This window comes from Polypterus senegalus, chromosome 5, assembly GCF_016835505.1.
Source record: "Polypterus senegalus isolate Bchr_013 chromosome 5, ASM1683550v1, whole genome shotgun sequence".
Classification (NCBI taxonomy): domain Eukaryota; kingdom Metazoa; phylum Chordata; class Cladistia; order Polypteriformes; family Polypteridae; genus Polypterus; species Polypterus senegalus.
Window position 1 is genome coordinate 78,849,850 of NC_053158.1, and position 20,534 is coordinate 78,870,383.

General features: G+C 38.4%; 1 protein-coding gene across 4 annotated transcripts in view; it reads left to right on the forward strand.

The window, feature by feature from the left end:
- The first annotated feature begins 515 nt into the window (after positions 1–515).
- Positions 516–20,534, forward strand: part of yes1 (YES proto-oncogene 1, Src family tyrosine kinase) — a 119,927-nt gene continuing 99,908 nt past the window's right edge. Inside the window, exons 1-2 of one of the 4 annotated variants that reach the window (XM_039754854.1) lie at positions 516–596; positions 825–1,045. The gene's annotated coding sequence lies outside the window, so the exon portion shown is untranslated. The other 3 variants (XM_039754853.1, XM_039754856.1, XM_039754855.1) reach the window with 3 other exon arrangements.

Sequence of the window (20,534 nt, forward strand, 5' to 3'; positions counted from 1 at the left end):
TGAATTAGATTAGGCAGATTTATTAATGTTATATTGTGTCATTTGGTGAAGTGGTAGTATGTGGGAATAATTTAGTCCAGCATAGGCAATAGAATATTGAGATTTAGCCTATATCCATTCTGGATTTGTATAGCACTGTTGCTTCCTGTTAATTAAATTAATGCAGGTTGTAAGTAAGTTCTTAAAATCAATTAAGATTTAAATGTTACATTTTTTTTCCTATTTCCTGTGCCCTTCTTATATTCATATGAGCGTTGCAATGCTGAAACGTCACATTTTTCAGTTTCCGTTTATGCTTAATACTTTCTTGGTGATGTACTAACTTAATGGAATTACTTAAGTTAAAATCCTGTTTATTTCAATTTTCCTAGAGGGCGGCAAAGCACCAAATGTTTACCACAAATTAAATTAAGAATCAAAGCCCCCCACCCCAACCACAAACACTTTGGTAAATGCTTTTTTTATATATATGCTGAATTACGGGACCTTCAGCATACATGTTAATTTTTTGAAGTGTGTAATTGTTCGTGGCGCACGGGCGTCCTGTTGGACAGCTTCACAAGCTCGAACGCGGCCATGTTGTTCGCAGGACCGACGTGAGTTTAGCGCAAGGAGGGGGGCCTGCCACAGTATGAGGGTTTTCTTTTTTGTTTGCTTTAAGTCATTAGGTTGTCCGGTATCATGTAGATATTAGTTTTGTTACACACTCCTTTTCTTTCTTTGTTTATATTTATATATATATATATATGTTGCATTCCTTTGGACATTTTCTGCGTCAGTCGCCACTGTTTTCTTTTTTTTTGTATTCTTTTTCCACAAACCAGGATCATCCGCATACTGTGTCCTTACGGGTAGTCCGGAGTGTAACGGAGATGGGGGAGGCAGTGATTTCCATCTTGAATTAACATATAATAATCTATCGAAGAGTTCGCGTTCCCATTCTGGCAGAATTGTATGCATTTAATTAACAAGAAGACGAAGATCAAAGACACGTATGTAACGCGTCCACGCAAGGTTGAAGCTCCCTGAAACGCGCAACTGCAAGGTAAGCAATGCTCCCTGCTACGATATGTGTCAGGAAACTGGGAATAGCCACACGAAAGCAAGGTGGCGAGGCCTGGCACGGTAGCCGTGCGTGTCTAACTTCGAGCCAGCAATCAAGTTAGTTTGTGACTTGGCTGAGATTTGTTTTTTCGTTAGGCTACATGTGAAAGCTGCCGTTCACGCGCTCAACTTGTGTATATATATTTGAAAATACAGTTTGTAGTTTTGTAGAAATGGGACGATGTGAATGCTTCGCTTTCACTGGAACTTCCACGGAGTATTCTGCTTCTGGAGTCGCCGGTTATTTTGGATGGGTTAGGAGGGGACTGTTTACCTGTGCTAAAGCAAAATCGGTTCCACGTTCATTTTTCTAACAAGTATCAAAGTTTCAGGACGCTGGGTTAAACAAATGTTTATAGAAATAATAGATAAACGTTTCCTTAAAGTCGGAAGGGCCAAATTGAGCAACAGCTGTTAAGCCGATCCCCTTGGGAGACGAATCTTTGAAACGGGCGTTAGATAGCAATTAGGTTGTGCTTATTATTAACATCTAAAATCATTAATTTGTAGTGATGTCAGACTTTCTTTGCTTGGTGTATTTCCTGTTGTCTTTTCTTGCAGTACGTTAAGTAATGGGTTACAATTTTACAGGAGCTGCCGTTTAAGTCGGTCTGGGACTAAAGTGACCTGTTGTAACTTTTTAAAATTACTTTTAATGTATTATATGTCACGCATTAACTAAAATAAATGATTTAATTGAAATTATTTTGTTGATTATTTTAAATCCAGACACGTACTATAGCTCTTACCGATTATTGAATAAGGAAGTTGTTTTGTAGTCAGGCCGGGCCCCGCCTTATTCATTCGACAAGAATGCCGATACTACACCTGCTTCAGGTGCGTCCAATGTTTGTAGGTTGTTTTTTTGTGTGTGTAGAAAAAAAGTTTCGATTTTTTCGTTTGTTCACAAAGTGTTTTGGGGCTCCTGTCCCGGGTTGTATGCTTCAATTTACTTAGAGACTGGCCTGACCTTAATTTTCTGGAAATTAGAGCAGCGAGGTGGAAACATAGGGCAAAGGTTTAAAACCGAAACAATAGGAAAAAGAAATGGTGCAAAGTTTAGTTACGTTTGTTGTTTCTCATGTCTTGTGAAGCAACATTTGGGTAATGCTGAATATACCGACACATTATACCGTACGTTTAGTCATAACCCAGGTGGATAATTTTTAATGAAAAACTATATTACTGTATAGTGGGTGTTTTTTTTTAATATAAATAATAAAGGTTCGACTTCCTGCTTACAAAGGCTGTATGGTAAATTGATGTGGTTGGGGGTGTAATATAGAGTGCTTTTTTTTCTTTTTTCTTCATGTTGTATGCTAAGATTAAGGAATATCTGTAGATTATATTAGTGTTGCATCTCATCTTTTAACTGCTGAACAGGGCAAAACTAATGTGTAAAAAAAACTGCCTTAAACAAAAACTAATCTAAGTTTGATCATGCTCCTTAATTAACTTCTCTTTATTAAAATAGTATCAGGGATGTAGTCCTGTATTTTGCCATTTTACTGTACTCCATAATATAAAAAATTTGCTCCTGAAGAGTCACCGTAATGTGTTTTCGCTTTAACTTGGATTTCTTGAAACCACAAGTAAGAATTTGGCTAACCTCCTTACTCTCCCTGCTAGTTAACTCTGGGTGATGTCACCATAGGAAAAAAAAAACTTTATTTGTATATAAAGTTATCTTCAGATAGGCTGAAAGCGATCAGATTACTGTTGATTTATTTGGGTTATAAAACGCATTTTCTTAATTGCAGATAAGCTAAAAAGATTTAGTTAAACTGCCAAAGATAAGTATGCAAAAGTCTAACTGCTTCTACTGTAGAATTTTCTTTGGTACTGTAGAGTTTTATATGGTAGGTTTGATTATACACTTTGGCAAAGTTGTACTGTGTTAAATTGTTGACGTTCATTATTTTAACATTGTATAAGTGTCATTCCATGTGAAATCAACCAATGGCCAACACACTTCAGAAAATTCTGGAAAAGTTACCAGGTGTAGCCATAGGTGTAACCCTAATTTCTCAAAACAAACCTTTTCCTATGCAAAACCTTTGTTTGTTTTCCATCCAGTTTTCCATCGGCTGAATGCGGCATGTGTCAATAATGGTAATCCATTAAGTTATCAAAAACCTTTTTTTCATATCAAATGACGATGTCCAATTTCATGTTGCTGAACAGCAAATGCAGTTCTCCATGGCCAAAAGAGAACACCATTGAGTTTGCCATCTTCTGTAGGGATGTAACCAATTCAGCTGGGTTTCTGGTGAAGACAGTCATTTGACTCTGAATATCCACCACTGAAGCAGCAGCTGAGATCCTAGCCCTCTCACGAGAAGTATGGTTTGTGAAAGCTTAAACCTGGCAATGTCAAAGACTCAAAATATTTTATTTTCAATTTTTTTGAAGGTTTGCTCTTAACAATTGGTGTCATCCAGACTAAACATTTGATTTTGTTACGTACTATATCTGTAAAGGTACCGTTATGCAAAATTTGAGCCTGCTAGGTGGTTTATTTCTTGAGATATGGTCTTGTGAAATTGATTGAAAAATAAAGCTGTTTCAAATTTGACACCCCTGTCCCCTCACAAAATTGGTTGTATCTTGGAAGGTATTGATCTTTGTATGAAAATAATTTTTACAGGGTTCTGTCCAGGATAACATGGGTACACCTGGTGTGTTTCTCTCTCTCTAAAACATTTTTTTTGAGACCAAAGAGACTAGGACTTCTGGAAAATTTTTTGATTTGACATGGAATGACCCTGCAGCATTTCAGTTCCCAGACTCAAGGACCTGCAAAATGCATTATTTTAACATCTGCCTTTGTATATGTGTGGGTTTAACACCTAGTAGTATCACACATCAGCCTTGGGTCAGTTTCACTTTATCAGCTATGATCTGTGTTTTGCTAGTTCAATTTTAAGTTGACAGTGTTAGCTGCATACAGTGATGGTCTAAGCCGTTTTAATTTGTATGTCTTAGTTAATTATAGGTTTTTCTGTTGCACTATGCATTGTATACAATCTTGTGTGCTTTCTCTACATGTGGGGGCTTACATGTGTCCACCTAAGTACAGTGGTGTGAAAAACTATTTGCACCCTTCCTGATTTCTTATTCTTTTGCATGTTTGTCACACAAAATGTTTCAGATCATCAAACACATTTAACCATTAGTCAAATATAACACAAGTAAACGCAAAATGCAGTTTTTAAATGATGGTTTTTATTATTTAGGGAGAAAAAAAAATCCAAACCTACATGGCCCTGTGTGAAAAAGTAATTGCCCCTTGAATCTAATAACTGCAATCAAGCATTTGCGATAACTTGCAATGAGTCTTTTACAGCGCTCTGGAGGACTTTGGGCCCACTCATCTTTGCTGAATTGTTGTAATTCAGCTTTATTTGAGGGTTTTCTAGCATGAACCGCCTTTTTAAGGTCATGTCATAGCATCTCAATTGGATTCAGGTCAGGACTTTGACTAGGCCACTCCAAAGTCTTCATTTTGTTTTTCTTCAGCCATTCAGAGGTGGATTTGCTGGTGTGTTTTGGGTCATTGTCCTGTTGCAGCACCCAAGATCGCATCAGCTTGAGCTGACGAACAGATGGCCGGACATTCTCCTTCAGGATTTTTCGGTAGACGGTAGAATTCATGGTTCCATCTATCACAGCAAGCCTTCCAGTTCCTGAAGCAGCAAAACAACTCCAGACCATCACACTACCACCACCATATTTTACTGTTGGTATGATGTTCTTTTTCTGAAATGCTGTGTTCCTTTTACGCCAGATGTAACGGACATTTGCCTTCCAAAAAGTTCAACTTTTGTCTCATCAGTCCACAAGGTATTTTCCCAAAAGTCTTGGCAATCATTGAGATATTTCTTAGCAAAATTGAGACCAGTCCTAATGTTCTTTTTGCTTAACAGTGGTTTGCGTCTTGGAAATCTGCCATGCAGGCCGTTTTTGCCCAGTCTTTCTTATGGTGGAGTCGTGAACACTGACCTTGAGGCAAGTGAGGCCTGCAGTTCTTTAGACGTTGTCCTGGGGTCTTTTGTGACCTCTCAGATGAGTCGTCTCTGCGCTCTTGGGGTAATTTTGGTCGGCCGGCCACTCCTGGGAAGGTTCACCACTGTTCCATGTTTTTGCCATTTGTGGATAATGGCTCTCACTGTGGTTCGCTGGAGTCCCAAAGCTTTAGAAATGGCTTTATAACATTTACCAGACTGATAGATCTCAATTACTTCTGTTCTCATTTGTTCCTGAATTTCTTTGGATCTTGGCATGATGTCTAGCTTTTGAGGTGCTTTTGGTCTACTTCTCTGTATAAGGCAGCTCCTATTTAAGTGATTTCTTGATTGAAACAGGTGTGGCAGTAATCAGGCCTGGGGGTGGCTACGGAAATTGAACTCAGGTGTGATACACCACAGTTAGGTTATTTTTTAACAAGGGGCAATTACTTTTTCACACAGGGCCATGTAGGTTTGGATTTTTTTTACCCTAAATAATAACCATCATTTAAAAACTGCATTTTGTGTTTACTTGTGTTATATTTGACTAATGGTTAAATGTGTTTGATGATCAGAAACATTTTGTGTGACAAACATGCAAAAGAATAAGAAATCGGGAAGGGGGCAAATGTATTTTAGATACATTATTTGGCTTTGGGCTTGTTAAGCAAAAGTTCCCAGGAAAAAAGCTCATGCCTTGAACGTAGACGAATAAGTTTTCATTGTATACCCAGCTACACCCAGAAACAGCCCCTTCTCCCTCACATTAATTTAAAATCTTCAGTTCACCTAATTTGCTCTTGCTTGGGAGTTTGTCAGTGAACCACAACTACATTTAAGGAAGAATGTACAATCTTATAGGTAGTGTATTTTGTTCATATAAAAATAGTTCCAAAGTGTGGTATAGCGGGTCCATGGCTCAGAAAAACTGGCCGTTTTAATAAATAGATAATGAACTTGCTCATGCTGGAGAGTGGAGCAGGTGTGGGTGATCTGCCGTGGGGACGCCCCGTCTCCAGGTTGGTGAAAGGTGGTCAACTGTCCATGTGTTGTCTTGCTGCCCCGGGCTGATAAGGCAATCAATCAGGTGATTGCACGTGCAACAGCTCCCCAACCTATAAAGGGGAGTGCAAAAAAAGTAAAAGAGAAAGGAAATAAAGACGGTCAAGAAAAGTGAGTGGAAGATAAGACTGGCGAAGAAGTAGGCAGGAGAAAGAGAGAAGAAACAAGTTGGTGAACAGAGTGAAAGCAGATTGGCAGTAGATTCCCCCAAGGAGGATTGAGTGACCATTGCTCAGGAGTGGGCTGTTGGTCACTCCTGTTGAGCATCTTTGGGTGAAGGATTGACCATTATGCTCTGGAGATGCTCTTGCTGGTAGGAACCTTTTGGGACAGCAGTGGTGTGAGTACAGCGTGCCTGCTCTGGGTGAAGCCTGGATTGGAGAGGTTCAGGCATAGCAGGGTTCGGTGGTTGCCCTCGGGCGCCGTGGGATTGGCGCTGGGGGACAAGGGCTGGATGAAAAGCATGTCTGCAACTGCTGGTCGATGTTTTTCCGGGCTGCGAGGTCTGGATAGGATAAGCTGGAGAGGCTATTGTTTTATGGGAAGGCACCAGCCCTTATGGGTTTTAAAGTTAGTTTCCTGCACTGCGTTGTTTTAACTTCATTTTAACAGATTTTTTTATGTATTGATTTTAACATCCATCATTCACTTTTTTAATTGAATTATTTATTATTGAACTTTTTTGAGCACTGCATTTTGGGACACTTGTTTGTGTGAATATTTTTTTTTTTTTAAATAATAAACGCACTTGCACTTTACGCTGTCTCCTTGCTTTGTATGCTTTGGCCCCATCTACCACGCCCATCCCGGTCATGACTGTTGATGGTGTCTGGTTCAAGAGACTACAAGGTGACCCACTCCATCACATAAAGTTGGTGTAATTACTAATTTCTGCCACCAGTAAATTATTGATATTTTGTTGTTACTGTATCTTAACATCTCTGGACTAGGTCTTTATGAGCTAGTGCCCTATGATTTCCGCGATGGGGAAAACGTGGATGGAATCGCGGAATTAACACATAAAAACGGATTTTAGGATTAAAAATTGAAATGTGTGGAATTTAGAGACTGAAGGGGTGACTTACAAAACTTCCCAATAAAATAAACGATAGGACTAAATATTATTCAATCATTTAGATACTATTTTCTGGTTTGTTTTTCAAGTGAACGCAATTCTTCATAGAAATTCAGTCGTGCCTCTTTCTGTTTGTGTGTATGTTTCCTGTATGTTTTCTCGTTAAAGGCACGCAAATTAGCTAGCTGCATGAGACCGAAATGTTGAAGTGAGGAGTATCAGATATCCTAACTATGTACAAAAAACTAAAACACGAGCTTAACTGCAAAATTGAGGGCACAAAAATATCCCGGCAACTTTTATGAATCTGGAGAACAAATTTTCTGCAAGATTTGCCAGCATACTATAGACTGGACTCGAAGATACTTGCAATGACCACGTCAAATCTAAAACCTATCTAAAGAACAAGGAGAAATTAAGATCCAAAAGTGTTCCCCTTCAGGTAACAATAGAGGAAATAACAAAATCATCAGATGCAAAACGCCTAATTGTGGAGGTCTTTGTGGCCATGCGAGTCAGATATACTGCTCGAAAAAATGATGCAGATGCATCTTTTCTTTATTAAGCATTGTAAACAAGGAGGTCTGCTGCCAGAGAATTAGAGTAGCCTTTGTCAAATTCATTCACTTTAGATCCTTCATAACAGCTAGCTGAATTTTCATGACATTTTAGCAGTAGTTACAGACAATGCATCATACTCTCTGAAAGCATACCGGGAAGTTTTAAAACGGGTTATGCCTAACAGTGTACATTCAGCCTGCTTGTGTCATGTCCTCAGTTTGGTGGGAGAGACCTGGCAGCACTAGATAGATACTTTATTAATCCCAAGGGGAAATTCACATAATCCAGCAGCAGTATACTGATACAAAAAAAATATATTGAATTAAATAGTAATAAAAAAACTTGTAAAAGCAGACAATAACTTTGAATAATGTTAGCATTTACTCCCCCGGGTGGAATTGAAGAGTCACATAGTGTTGGGGAGGAACGATCGCCTCAGTCTGTCAGTGGAGCAAGACCGTGACAAAAGTCTGTCACTGAAGCTACTCCTCTGCCTGGAAATGATCCACTGTGGATTCTTCATGATTGACAGGAGTTTGCTTAATGCCTGTCGCTCTGCCACACATGTTAAACTGTCCAACTTTATTCCTACAATAGAGCCTGCCTTAACAAGTTTGTCCAGGTGTGAGGCATCCTTCATCTTTATGCTGCCTCCCCAGCACACCACCGCGTAGAAGAGGGCACTCGCCACAACTGTCTGGTAGAACATCTGCAGCATCTTATTGCAGATGTTGAAGGACGCCAACCTTCTAAGAAAGTATAGTCGGCTCTGACTTTTCTTACACAGAGCATCAGTATTGGCAGTCCAGTCTAATTTGTCATCCAGCTGCACTCCCAGATATTTATAGGTCTGCACACAGTCACCTCTGATGATCACAGGGTCCATGAGGGGCCTGGGCCTCCTAAAATCCAACACCAGCTCCTTGGTCTTGCTGGTGTTAAGGTGTAAGTGGTTTGAGTCGCACCATTTAACAAAGTCTTTGATTAGCTTCCTGTACTCCTCCTCCTGCCCACTCTTGATGCATCCCACAATAGCAGTGTCATCAGTGAACTTTTGCGCGTGGCAGGACTCCGAGTCGTAGTGGAAGTCTGATGTATATAGGCTGAACAGGACCGGAGAAAGTACAGTCCCCTGCGGCGCTCCTGTGTTGCTGACCACAATGTCAGACCTGCAGTTCCCAAGATGCACATATTGAGGTCTGTCTGTAAGATAGTCCACGATCCATACCGCCAGGTGTGAGTCTTCTCCCATCTCGGTCAGCTTGTCTCTAAGGAGCAGAGGTTGGGTGGTGTTGAAGGCGCTAGAGAAGTCCAAAAACACAATTCTTACAGCACCACTGCCTCTTTCCAAGTGGGAGAGGGATCGGTGTAGGATATAGATGATGGCATCCTCCGCTCTCACCTTCTCCTGGTATGCGAACTACAGAGGGTCGAGGGCGTGGCGGACCTGTGGCCTCAGGTGGGGAAGCAGCAGCCGCTCCATAGTCTTCATCAGATGTGACGTCAAAGCAACAGGCCGGAAGTCATTCAGCTCACTAGGATAGTGATACCTTTGGAACTATAAATACTTTAGTGAGGCTGCATCACTAGTGATGTGGGTAAAGTCTGCCGCATTCAAGAATCCTGCTGGGAACCCTGAAGCAGAAAACTCCAGGTCGAATAGCTGATTCGAATCCGTAGGGTAACTCATTGAACATATTCACCTCTACAAAAAGTTATTTTTGGCTGAGAACACATCAACTCGTGCTGTAATAAATATTCTAGACCCTAAAAGTGAAGTTAACCTTCATTTCCGAAGTATGCATCAAACTAGTGACAACTCTTACAATTCTGGAGGGCACTCGCTGTCCTACTGCAGTCTCTGCATACGGCATCATGGGGGATCTGGGCTCCTACCTGACGGATGGAATTGCAAAATAAGGTTCAGTTGTGCTAGACTGCTAGTGTGCGGTTTCATTAAAAGGAATGTATTCTTTGTTTTGTTGTAGCTGTTACTACTTACAGTAAAACAAAAAAATAAAAAACCAAAAATCTGATATAAAAGAAAAATAAAATGGTGAAAACCAAAAATCAAAAACAAAAAAAAAAATTTTGTAAAAAAATAAAACGGATTCCATAGGGCCCTAATGAACTTAATTGCACAATTACGGGTCATTATTACTGCTTTTCTGTAGCTGTGTAATTATTTTTTTTTCTTTCCTTTTGCATGCTGTGTTTCTGTTCTCATTAAACAACTTTACTCCCAGTGGATTGATTTTGTTTAAATTTTGTGTGCTTATTGTTCACGGAAATATGTTGGGAAAATTCAGTTTCCATTTAGATATCTCAAATAGAACACTTAAGATGAATTTTTGAAATTTTAGAAACTCCCTTTGAAAAGCATTGGGAACTTTGGGGTTAAAACTCAAAACGTTCTGAGCAACTTCAATTACAGATTAGTTTAGTGTTTTAAATTTACCTAGAAAGTGGTTACTTTAACTTGTATTGTCTGTAGATTTCCATCATTTACTTGTCTGAAAGCTGCTTACTGGTTTTGATAAAAGTTGTTGATTATCTGAGTAAAACACTGATAAAGCAGAGAATGTGTTATGTATACAGGTTTTTTTTTCTTTTGTTTGAAAAAGTGCAATTATTAAAATACACTACAATATCAGAAAAAGGTGGCTGCTTTGAATCAAAAGTTGTACACTTAATTATTCCTTGGGTTTATTTGTCATTGTTTTTTTCTGTGCCAGAGTAATATTGTCCAAGTATTACTTCAGAGGGTGTAGCAACACAGTCTGTTCCATCTCTGCTTTAAGACCGAGGGTTTTTATGTAATCAACACAAGTTGGGGCACCTGTGCAAATTGGTTGTTTCAATTTGCTAGACTTAAATTATTTTAATTGCTTCAGAACATTCGTAGGTTGTAACCTATTAGTTGTTCACTGAAGAAAGCTCATTTGTAATATTCTGATATTTTTTCAGTTTTGACAACCTAAACTTTAAACCTCTGACAGTTTACCTCTTACCTTTTCACCATTTTAGCTAATTCATCGATTTAAATATGAAAGAAAAACTGAGGTGATCTAAAACTTTTGACAGGTAGTGCATGATACTAACAATTTTTTGCAATATTGTGTATAATACATTTCTAAAACAAATGGTAACATTCATTTAAAATTTGAATAGTAGCACAGATAAAGTAGGTAGCAGCTCTTGGTATAATACCTCGACAACATGCAAAATAAAGAGAGAAAATAATGTTGCTGAGATAGAAAATCATGCTACCAGTTCTATTTTTCATGAGCAAAAAAGAAATGCACATATTTATAGAATCGAGAGCATAAATTTAGAGCACATCTGCTTTCAACTTGTGAAGTGGCTGCTGCTACAGTCTTTGTTTCTTCTCCAGGGTACAATTAGTGATTGGGATGCAGTGGAAGAATCCAGTGATTGGTGTAATCCTTCCAAGCAGTCATGATACGGAGGGCAGGCTCTGAGTGTGATGAGCAGCAAGGTTAATAGTAATGTTTAACTTTAAACAGTTCATGTGTTTAAAGTCACACACATGTGCAGCCACTTGGTAATCAGCTCAGTGGTTGATAGCTGACGTTCATCTGCAACAGTATGAAACAATTTATAGTTATATTGGTGTGTCATTACTTCACCATGATCTCAAGAACCTGAGTCTTGAGTTATCAGTCCCCTATTATATAGTCAGTGTTAAAAATGCTGTGTTTATGAAGATGTCTACGTATCACAGATAAGTACTATTCTGATGTCTTTATTGAATTACTGTCTGACATTATAAGAACTGATTTTTTTTTTCAATAAAAAGCTGACGTAGTAGTGCTGGGCGGTATATCAAATTCTATATCACGGTATTTTTCAAAATTTATACTGGTTTCTTTTTCCCATGCATGAGTGGATGTTAACCACATTTTTCCACTGCAATTACTACAGTAGACTGGCTAAGAAGAACCTATTCCACTGTCATGACAATTGTACATTGTACAAAAAAACATTTTGATGTGCACAAAAGTATTAATACAGGTTTGCATGGCCCCATAAAGTGATAGTTTTCAAGAGGGTGGCACTAATGAAGAGAAGGAATCACATGGCATGACAGTTGTCAAAATATAGAACCTTTTTATTGAACAAATTTTGCAAACACCCTAAACTATAATTTTGACAACATATTTTCAACCATCTAAAGAGACTTAGTAAGATATCCAGAGGTGCTTGTCAAAAGTTATATTGCACTCAACCTATCTTAGAAAAGGAATAAATAGTAAATATTTTTTGTAAACCAACTACAATTTCTGTTAATGTTAACAATCTCTGTTCACTGACACGTTAAAGTGACTTTTTAAACAACTGTACCATCATTAAACTGCAAAATATTTAAACTAATAAATAACAATAAAATAAATAATAATGCAACTTCCAGTAATAATACTATTACTTCAAGGTTTCAAACCCAGGTACATTACACAGTATTCACAAAATAAAGTAAAATGCAACAAGTCCAACTTGGTGATGACATCTTTACCAACTGAACCATCATTAACACTAGAATTACCAGAGCCTATGAAAAAACTAGTAGATCCGTCCCACCTTAAATCCGTTCGCACTTCTTCGCCAGCGTCTTTTGTCCTCTAAATTTTGTCCTTCCTAAATAAAAAAAGTCCTTAGCTGTTTTTTAAAACAGCCCACAATCTGCTGTGATCTCAAGTTCTCTCGTAGGGCATTCCAGAGATGTGGAGCAGCGACTGCAAAAGCCTCCCGATGTATCTGAGGAGCGACTAAGTTAGAGTGAAGAAAGACTGGAGGTGTGCTGACCTCGGACAGTCTGGCTGTGCAGTGTGGCGGCAGCCAAGACAGGGGTTGGCAGAAAGGAGTTTGTGCTGCAGAGGCTTTGCCTGCAACACCAGTGATGGGTGAGACAGGGAGACAGAAGGTGGTGGGTTGCGATCGGGTGAGGAGAGAGACATTTTAACGGATTTACATATTATGGATTTTATCCCCACGTTTTACTGGTTTTACGGATTTGCTATTTATTTGGGTACTGTATTTTTTGAACATTGCACAATGGACACTTGGTTTTACTTTTGACTGTTTTTAATAAAAGCACTTGAGCACTTTCCACCATCCCCTGGCTTCAGTGAGATTTGTCAGCTCATCTCAGTTATAACTATTGACAGTGTTGGTTCAACAGACTCCCATGTGGGAAGAGGGAGTCTGTAGGGGACCGTAATCGTCACACTATTACACAGTACCCATGTATATTGCACAGTATTCAAGTATAGGCTGGGTTTGTCACACATTTTAAAATAATAATGGTCCACATCCGACCTTTTAAAACCAAAGTATCTCCAGACAACAGACATGACTCACTTTTTCAGTAAAAGTTGTTCTGTGTCATCATGTTCAACTTTATCATCTGCTACAGCTTCAGTTTTGGAATGTTCTCTGTCCATTTTCACCGTGCAATACCTCCACTAACAAATGTACTACGTTCCATGCATGTTAAGCGGTGTAGCAGTGAAAAAGGTCCCTCCTTAAACAGTTTCCTCTACTGCGCCATGTTACGAACGTTGTTTAGGCTATTTAAACCGGTGTTGCGGTATAAGAAAAATCCATATCCATAACAAGGATTAATAAAACAGTTTTCGGTATGAACCGGTATACCTCCCAGCACTACTTTGTTATAAGGTAAGCAGATCATGAATTGGAACCTTTCATTATTCACAATGCTACAGGAGAGAAAGTCTTTTGAATTAAATAAACTGTGGACTGCGTTATTTTGTTTGTCCCTTTTATGAAGTAGTGTATAGGCTAGGCCATTTGCTGGATTTAGTCATTATTTCTCATTTATCGCTGATTAATGGCATGCAGTGTAAGCCCTCAAGTTTAGTATTCCCAAAATATTTTGTTCATTTTGTAGAGCTTGTATATTTCAAGTTCTTTCTTCCCAGGGTGACTATACATTTCAGAATGTGTCCCGACACTTGCTGTTAGTGCTGCAGAAACTGGTTGAATAAAATTTACTACCATGTTCCATATGGCACTACCAGAACTTGCAGTTATGTTAGCCATGGTTACACAGTGCACTCAAACAAATGCATGATGTACATTTGAGAATGCTCGTACATGTCATTAGACTATTATGACTTTTTTTTTCTTTTTTTCAAAATAGTTGAAGCTTCTGATCAACATGACTATTCAGTGTAATTTTGTACAGATAATGTCTTGTTTCATTAGACCTGTTTTAAAGCTACTGTAGCTGTGTTCTTGGAAGCTTGTGAAGATATTCTACTTCATACTTTGTGCCAGATGGTGACCACTTACCAAAGTGTTTTAATACTTTGTAAAGATGCTTACATTTTGTTGTATGTTTTAGTGAATAATGCAGAGAAGGTGGTTCTTTCAACATTATCACTGAGTAATTGTGTTTTTGTAAAGTTAGACATGTATTGTCAAATCCGAGTGTTTAGTTTACTATACAGTAGACCTCCGCGAAGTCGCGGTTCAGAGTTCACGGCCTCATTTATTTGTGGATTTTTCCTTAGAACCTATGTAATAATTGTTAGTGGAAACCGCAAGTATACTCCGCAATTTTTATGGCTTTTATCGTGGCAATACTGCACTGTAGAGAGAAGAGGAAGCAACTGTAGTAGAAAACGTGGCTTGGGATGGTGAAAGTAGCCAATAGAATTTGAAACTGAAACTCCCAGCAGTCCCTTCAATGTCTGTTTGGTCTTCTGCTGAGGGTGCTGGGGTTGTTTGGGTCAAAGGATGTCAGTGCAGCTTTTAAAAAGGGGGCCGGTGACAAAAAGCAAAGTTTTTGTAATTTGTGTTAGAAGTTCCTGTCTGTCTGCTTTCTGTTGGGTTACCTGTACTTATTCATTTAGTCCTGTATCGTTTCATGTGTCTGGATTGTCTGCCTTTGTACATGAGGACTGTAAGTGGATTCATGGTCCTCCTGCAAAGAAAGGACCACTCCTGAACCTGTCCACCTGTCTTCACCATTTCAGGAACTAGCGGTAGGACAATCTTTATATTCCCATTCAATGTGCGGATCTCTGGACTATCTATTTTCATCATTACATTTTATCCATTGCAGTTTTTCATGAATGTTTTCATGATTTACTGCGTGTGTTTTGTTTGTGCTTTGTTGTATTTAACGTGTAATCGCCGTAAAAGGAACAGGGATGGTAACATTGGTTTCATTTATTCCATTTGTTTTCATTACATTCTTTATTTGCTGTTTGATTACTGGTTTGTTTTGTTTTTGTCTGTTTGGAGTGCGTGCGGGTCGGGCCAAGGCTGGGTGCGTCCCTGGAATCTTCACCATAAAAATAAATCACTGTCTTCTTGACGGTGTGAATCTTAGCAGCACCGGACCACTACAGCGTTATTAATTTCTCCTTGCTGCTGATTGACTGTGATGCATCCCCAGCTGAGTGTTCTTGTTTTCCATTTTGTTCCACACCTGGCTATACAGTAATTGTTTCCCAGTGCCATTTGTGAGCATGCAGGAGCTGATCAGTCAGTGCCGTAGTCTATCTTTTAATTTGTATTAATTTTATTACAATCCATACAAAGCAATCAACTCAATTTTTCTTTTTGTAAAAACTTAAGAACAGATCGACCCCCACCCCTGAGAGAGAGAGCAAGCCAAACGGCGTAAAATTTAAGGCTTGTAAACATACCTAAATTAATAAATTCTCTGTGCTTTATGAACTTATTTTAAAATATTACTGATTAGATCCTGCCATGTTTTGAAAAAAGTCTGTATGGATCCTCTGAGTATTTGATTTTTTCCAATTTCAAATAATATAACACATCGGTTTCCCACTGACTTAAAAGAGGAGAGTTTGGGTTCTTCCAGGTTATCAGAATAAGTCTGCGTGCCAAAAGTGTAGTGAATGCAATCACAATTTGTTTGTCTTTCTCGAATTTAAGCCCCTCTGGAAGAACCCCAAACACAGCTGTTAATGGGTTAGGAGGGATTGTGAGTCCAAGGCTGTCTGAGACGTAATTAAAAATTTTTTGTCCAGTATAATGTTAATTTGGTGCAGGCCCAGAACATGTGACCCAGTGAGGCTGGGACTTGGTTGCAACGTCACAGGTTGGATCATGCCCTGGAAACATTTTGGAGAGTTTTAGTCGAGACAGATGTGCTCGATGTATAATTTTGAGTTGTATAATTGTATGCTTTGCGCATATGGAGCGCGAGTGAATTCTCTGCATTGCTACTTTCCACTCCTTTTCTGATATATTAATTGAGAGATCTTTTTCCCAGTGTTCTCTTGGATCTTTGAAAGGAAGGGATTGTAAAATGATTTTATATATTGTAGAGATGGAGTCTAATTCCTTGAGATTGAGCAATATTTTTTCCAGCATGGATGAGGGTGCAAGATGAGGAAAATCTGGAAGGTTCTGTTTAACAAAGTTCTTGATTTGAAGATAGTGAAAGAAATGTGTAGCTGGAATGTTAAATTTGGAATGTAATTGTTAATAGGAAGCAAAGACGTTGTCTATATAAAGATCTCTAAGCAAGTTAATTCCAAATTCCAGATAGAAACTTCTCCGTCTTAAAATGCTTTCTACATTGATTCCAGATTTTAAGTGAGTGGAGCACAATTGGGTTATTAGTGTATTGCCGATAACGTGTGTTTATTGGAGCACAGAGCAAGGAATACAAAGAAGTACTGCAGGATTTTACTTCTATTGCGGTCCAAGCCTGTGTATGATGTTCTATTTGTGTCCAGGTTCTTATCGCCTGTATATTTGCTGCCCAGTAATAAAACTGGAAGTTAGGTAGAGCCATGCTGCCTTCTGCCTTTTGTCTTTGTAGGGTCGCTCTTTTGATGCATGGATGTTTTGAATTCCAAATAAATGAGGTTATTGTTGAATCTAATTGCTTAAAGAATGATTTATTAATGTATATTGGGATGTTTTGAAATAAAAAAAGGAGCTTAGGAAGAATATTCATCTTAACAGTGTTAATTCTTCCAGCTAGAGTGAGATGAAGGGTTGACCATCTATGCAAGTCTTGTTTAATTTTTTCCATGCAGACGCGAAATTTTGTTGATAAAGAGCTTTATGTTTACTTGTGATGTTTACCCCTAGGTATTTAAACTGTTCTGCAATGATAAAAGGTAGGGTATCTAATCTAATAATATATGCTTGAGAATTCACTGGAAAGAGTACACTTTTATTCAGATTAATTCTGAGACCAGAGATCTTTTGAAATTCTGTGAGTGCTGCTAATACTGCAGGCGCAGAATTTTCTGGGTCCGAAATATACAGTACCATGTCATCTGCATATAATGAGATTTTCTGTTCCAGTCCTTCTCTGCTAATCCCCTTTATCTGATCAGTATTTCGACAATGTATTGCCAGTGGTTCAATGGCAATGCAAACAACAGTGGTGACAAGGGCATCCTTGTCTTGTGCCACGTTCTAGTTTAAAGTAGTCTGAGCAAATGTTATTGATGCAAACTGAAGCTTCTGGGTTAGTATACAGTAATTTAATCCATGCACAAATGTTCGGGCCCCAAACTTCTCCAATGTAGTAAAAGGTATTTCCATTCAATCATGTCGAATGCTTTTTCTGCATCCAATGATAATAATATTTCTGGGGTGTTTGATTTAGTTGGTGAGTATATTACATTAAACAGGCGTCGAAGATTTGAAGATAAGTGTCGGCCCCTAATAAATCCAGTTTGGTCTTGTGATATTACTGAGGGAGCACTTTCTCCATCCTTCTAGCTATGATTTTAGAGAGTATTTTAACGTCGTTATTCAGAAGTGAAATTGGTCTGTATGATGCACATTGTAATAAGTCCTTATTTTGTTTTGGAAAGACAGTGATTAGTGCTTGGCGAAAGGTTTGTGGAAGAAATTGGTTATCTCTGGCTTCTGTAAATGTTGCTGAGAGGAGAATTTCTTGTAAAACTCTGCAGGGTTGCCATCAGGGCCTGCTGCTTTTCCACCTTGGAGTGACTTTATAGCATCTAGTAATTCTGATAACGACAGAGGTTTATCAAGTTCCTCCACACTAAAAGCGTCAATTTGTGGTATCTGTAATGTATCCAGAAATGCATTAGATTGTGTATTGTCTTCTTTAAACTCAGTAGTATATAGGGATTTATAGTAGTCTCTGAAAGTGTGCATTATATTTTTGTGTTCGATGATTTTATCTCCGTTAGTGTTAGTGATTACGAGATTGCGTTGCACTTCTTGCTTGTGAATTTGTTGAGCTAAAAGCTTATTAGCTTTCTCTCCATGTTCATAGTAATGATGTCTGGATTTGTCAATTAGTTGTTCAGTTTCTTTAGTTGTCAAGAGGTTTAATTCTGAATGTAGAGCCTGCCTCCTCTATGTAGAGTCTCGCTTGGTAGTCTGGCATGTTCTTCATCTATTTTAGTAATTTCGCTTTTTATCTCTGCTACTTTCTTGCGGTTTATTTCTGTGGGAAAGATATGAGATAATCTGTCCTCTTAAGAAGGCCTTAAGAGTTTCCCAGAGTATTCCTGCAGAGATCTCAGGGGATGTATTTGTCTCTAGAAAGAATTTGATTTGTTTGGATATAAATTCAGTACAATTCTCGTCAGCTAATAGAAGCGGTTGAGGCCATCTGCTGGGGTGAGTGTATGGGGCTTAGTAATTTCAGCTCCAAGATCATAGGTGCATGGTCCGAAATAACAATAGCATCGTATTTACAAGATTTAATCTTAGGCAAGAAGTTATTATCTATAAAGAAGTAATCAATCCTTGAGTAGCAATGATGTACTGGTGAGTAGAAAGAATATGTTCTTGAATTTGGGTTTAAAACCTCCAGGGATCTGATAAGTTGTGATCAGTTATAAACTTTGTAATTATCTTTGCGTGTTAGTTGCGTTCCCCTGTGGAGGAAGTCTATCTAAAAGTGGATTTAGAACACAATTAAAGTCCCCAGCCATTATAACTTTATGAGTGTTCAGATTGGGAATGGATGCAAATAAATTTTGTATAAATTCCTTATCATCAACATTAGGTGCATAAACATTTATCAAAATCATTTTACAGTTAGATAAGTCTCCCATGACCATTACATATCTCCCTTCAGGATCCAATACTACATCTGATGCTACAAATGGTACTGTTCTATGTATGAGAATTCCCACCCTCTAGTTTTCTTTGTAAAACTAGAATGGAACATTTGGCCAGTCCAGTCTTTTGCAGCGGAACTGATCCTTGCTTAGTAAGTGGGTTTCCTGTAAAAATACTATTTTAGCATTTAGACCTGTTAGGTGAGAAAGTACTTTCTTTCTCTTTAATTCGTGATTCAGGCCTTTAACATTCCAGCTTACGAAGTTAACTGTCCCATCATGGAGACACTGATTCTGAGTTTTTGATGTCATTTTATAGTCTTAACTGGAAGTGAAATAGTTTAGGTCTTAATTTCCTATTCCCCAAGAGTTGTTGCCATGCAGCTTATTATTACGTTGATAGTTATAATTATAAAGATTGAGATGATAGATTAGGTATAGATCAAGCCTGCTCTCTTTCTCTCCTACCACCCTCCCTTTTTGCCTCCCCAGTGAGGCTAAAACCCACTTCATGCAGTCCCAGTCCTCTGACATACCCAGAGACAGAGCACGTCCAAAGCACATCAAGCCCCATGCAGTGGCTTTAGGTTAAAAGATAGAGATATCTGTTACCAATATAGTCTTTAAAAAAAAAAAAAAGAATTTTGCACTTATATATATATATATATATATATATATATATATATATATATATATATATATATATATATATATATATATATATATAATCTTCATCAATTTTAGTGCATTAAGATGATATCCCCAGATAATAAACCCAGGTGATGGTGTTAAAGATGTGTCCAAAACAAGCATAACAAGTCTTAATGCAGTAATAGCAATAACAGCAAACCAAGGGTATGATATTGAACAGTCTCATTTAGGGTACACATGAAATAATTAGAAAAAAAAAGGAAAGAAAGTAATTAAGCACAATAAAACATAAACAGATAGCCCTAGTAATACTAAGTAATAATGAGAATACAGTGATCCTTGCTGTATCGCGCTTTGACTTTCGGTTTTGCTCTATCGGATTTTATATGTAAGCATATGTAAATGTATATTGCGAATTTTCGCTGATTCATGATTTCTGGACAATGGGTCTTTTAATTTATGGTACATGCTTCCTCAGTTTGTTTGCCCAGTTGATTTCATACAAGGGACGCTTATTGGCGGATGGCTTAGAAGCTACCCAATCAGAGCACGTATTACATATTAACTAAAACTCCTCAATGCTATAAGATATGCCTCCTGCACGGTGCTCGATTGTTTGCTTGTCTCTGCCTCTATCTCACCCTCTCTGACATTCTCTGCCTGACGGAGAGGGTGTGTGCTGAGGTGTTGTTTGCACAGAAGCTTTTGCCTAGTGGATACGCACGCTCCTCTAAGAAATGCCGCTTTATCGAGGTGCGCCCAAAAGCTCACTTATCGATTTTTGATTGTTTGCTTTAATCTCGTCTCTCTCTCTCTCTCTCTCTCTCTCTCTGACGTTCTCTGCGCTTGACGGAGGAGATGTGAGCAGAGGGGCTTTTTGCACAGAGGCTGTTTGCTTAGAAGATAGGGATGCTCCTGTAAAAATGCTGAAAGGCTACCTTCGCATTGATCCCTTCATTGCCGCTGCTTTATCGCGGTGCTTGCATACTT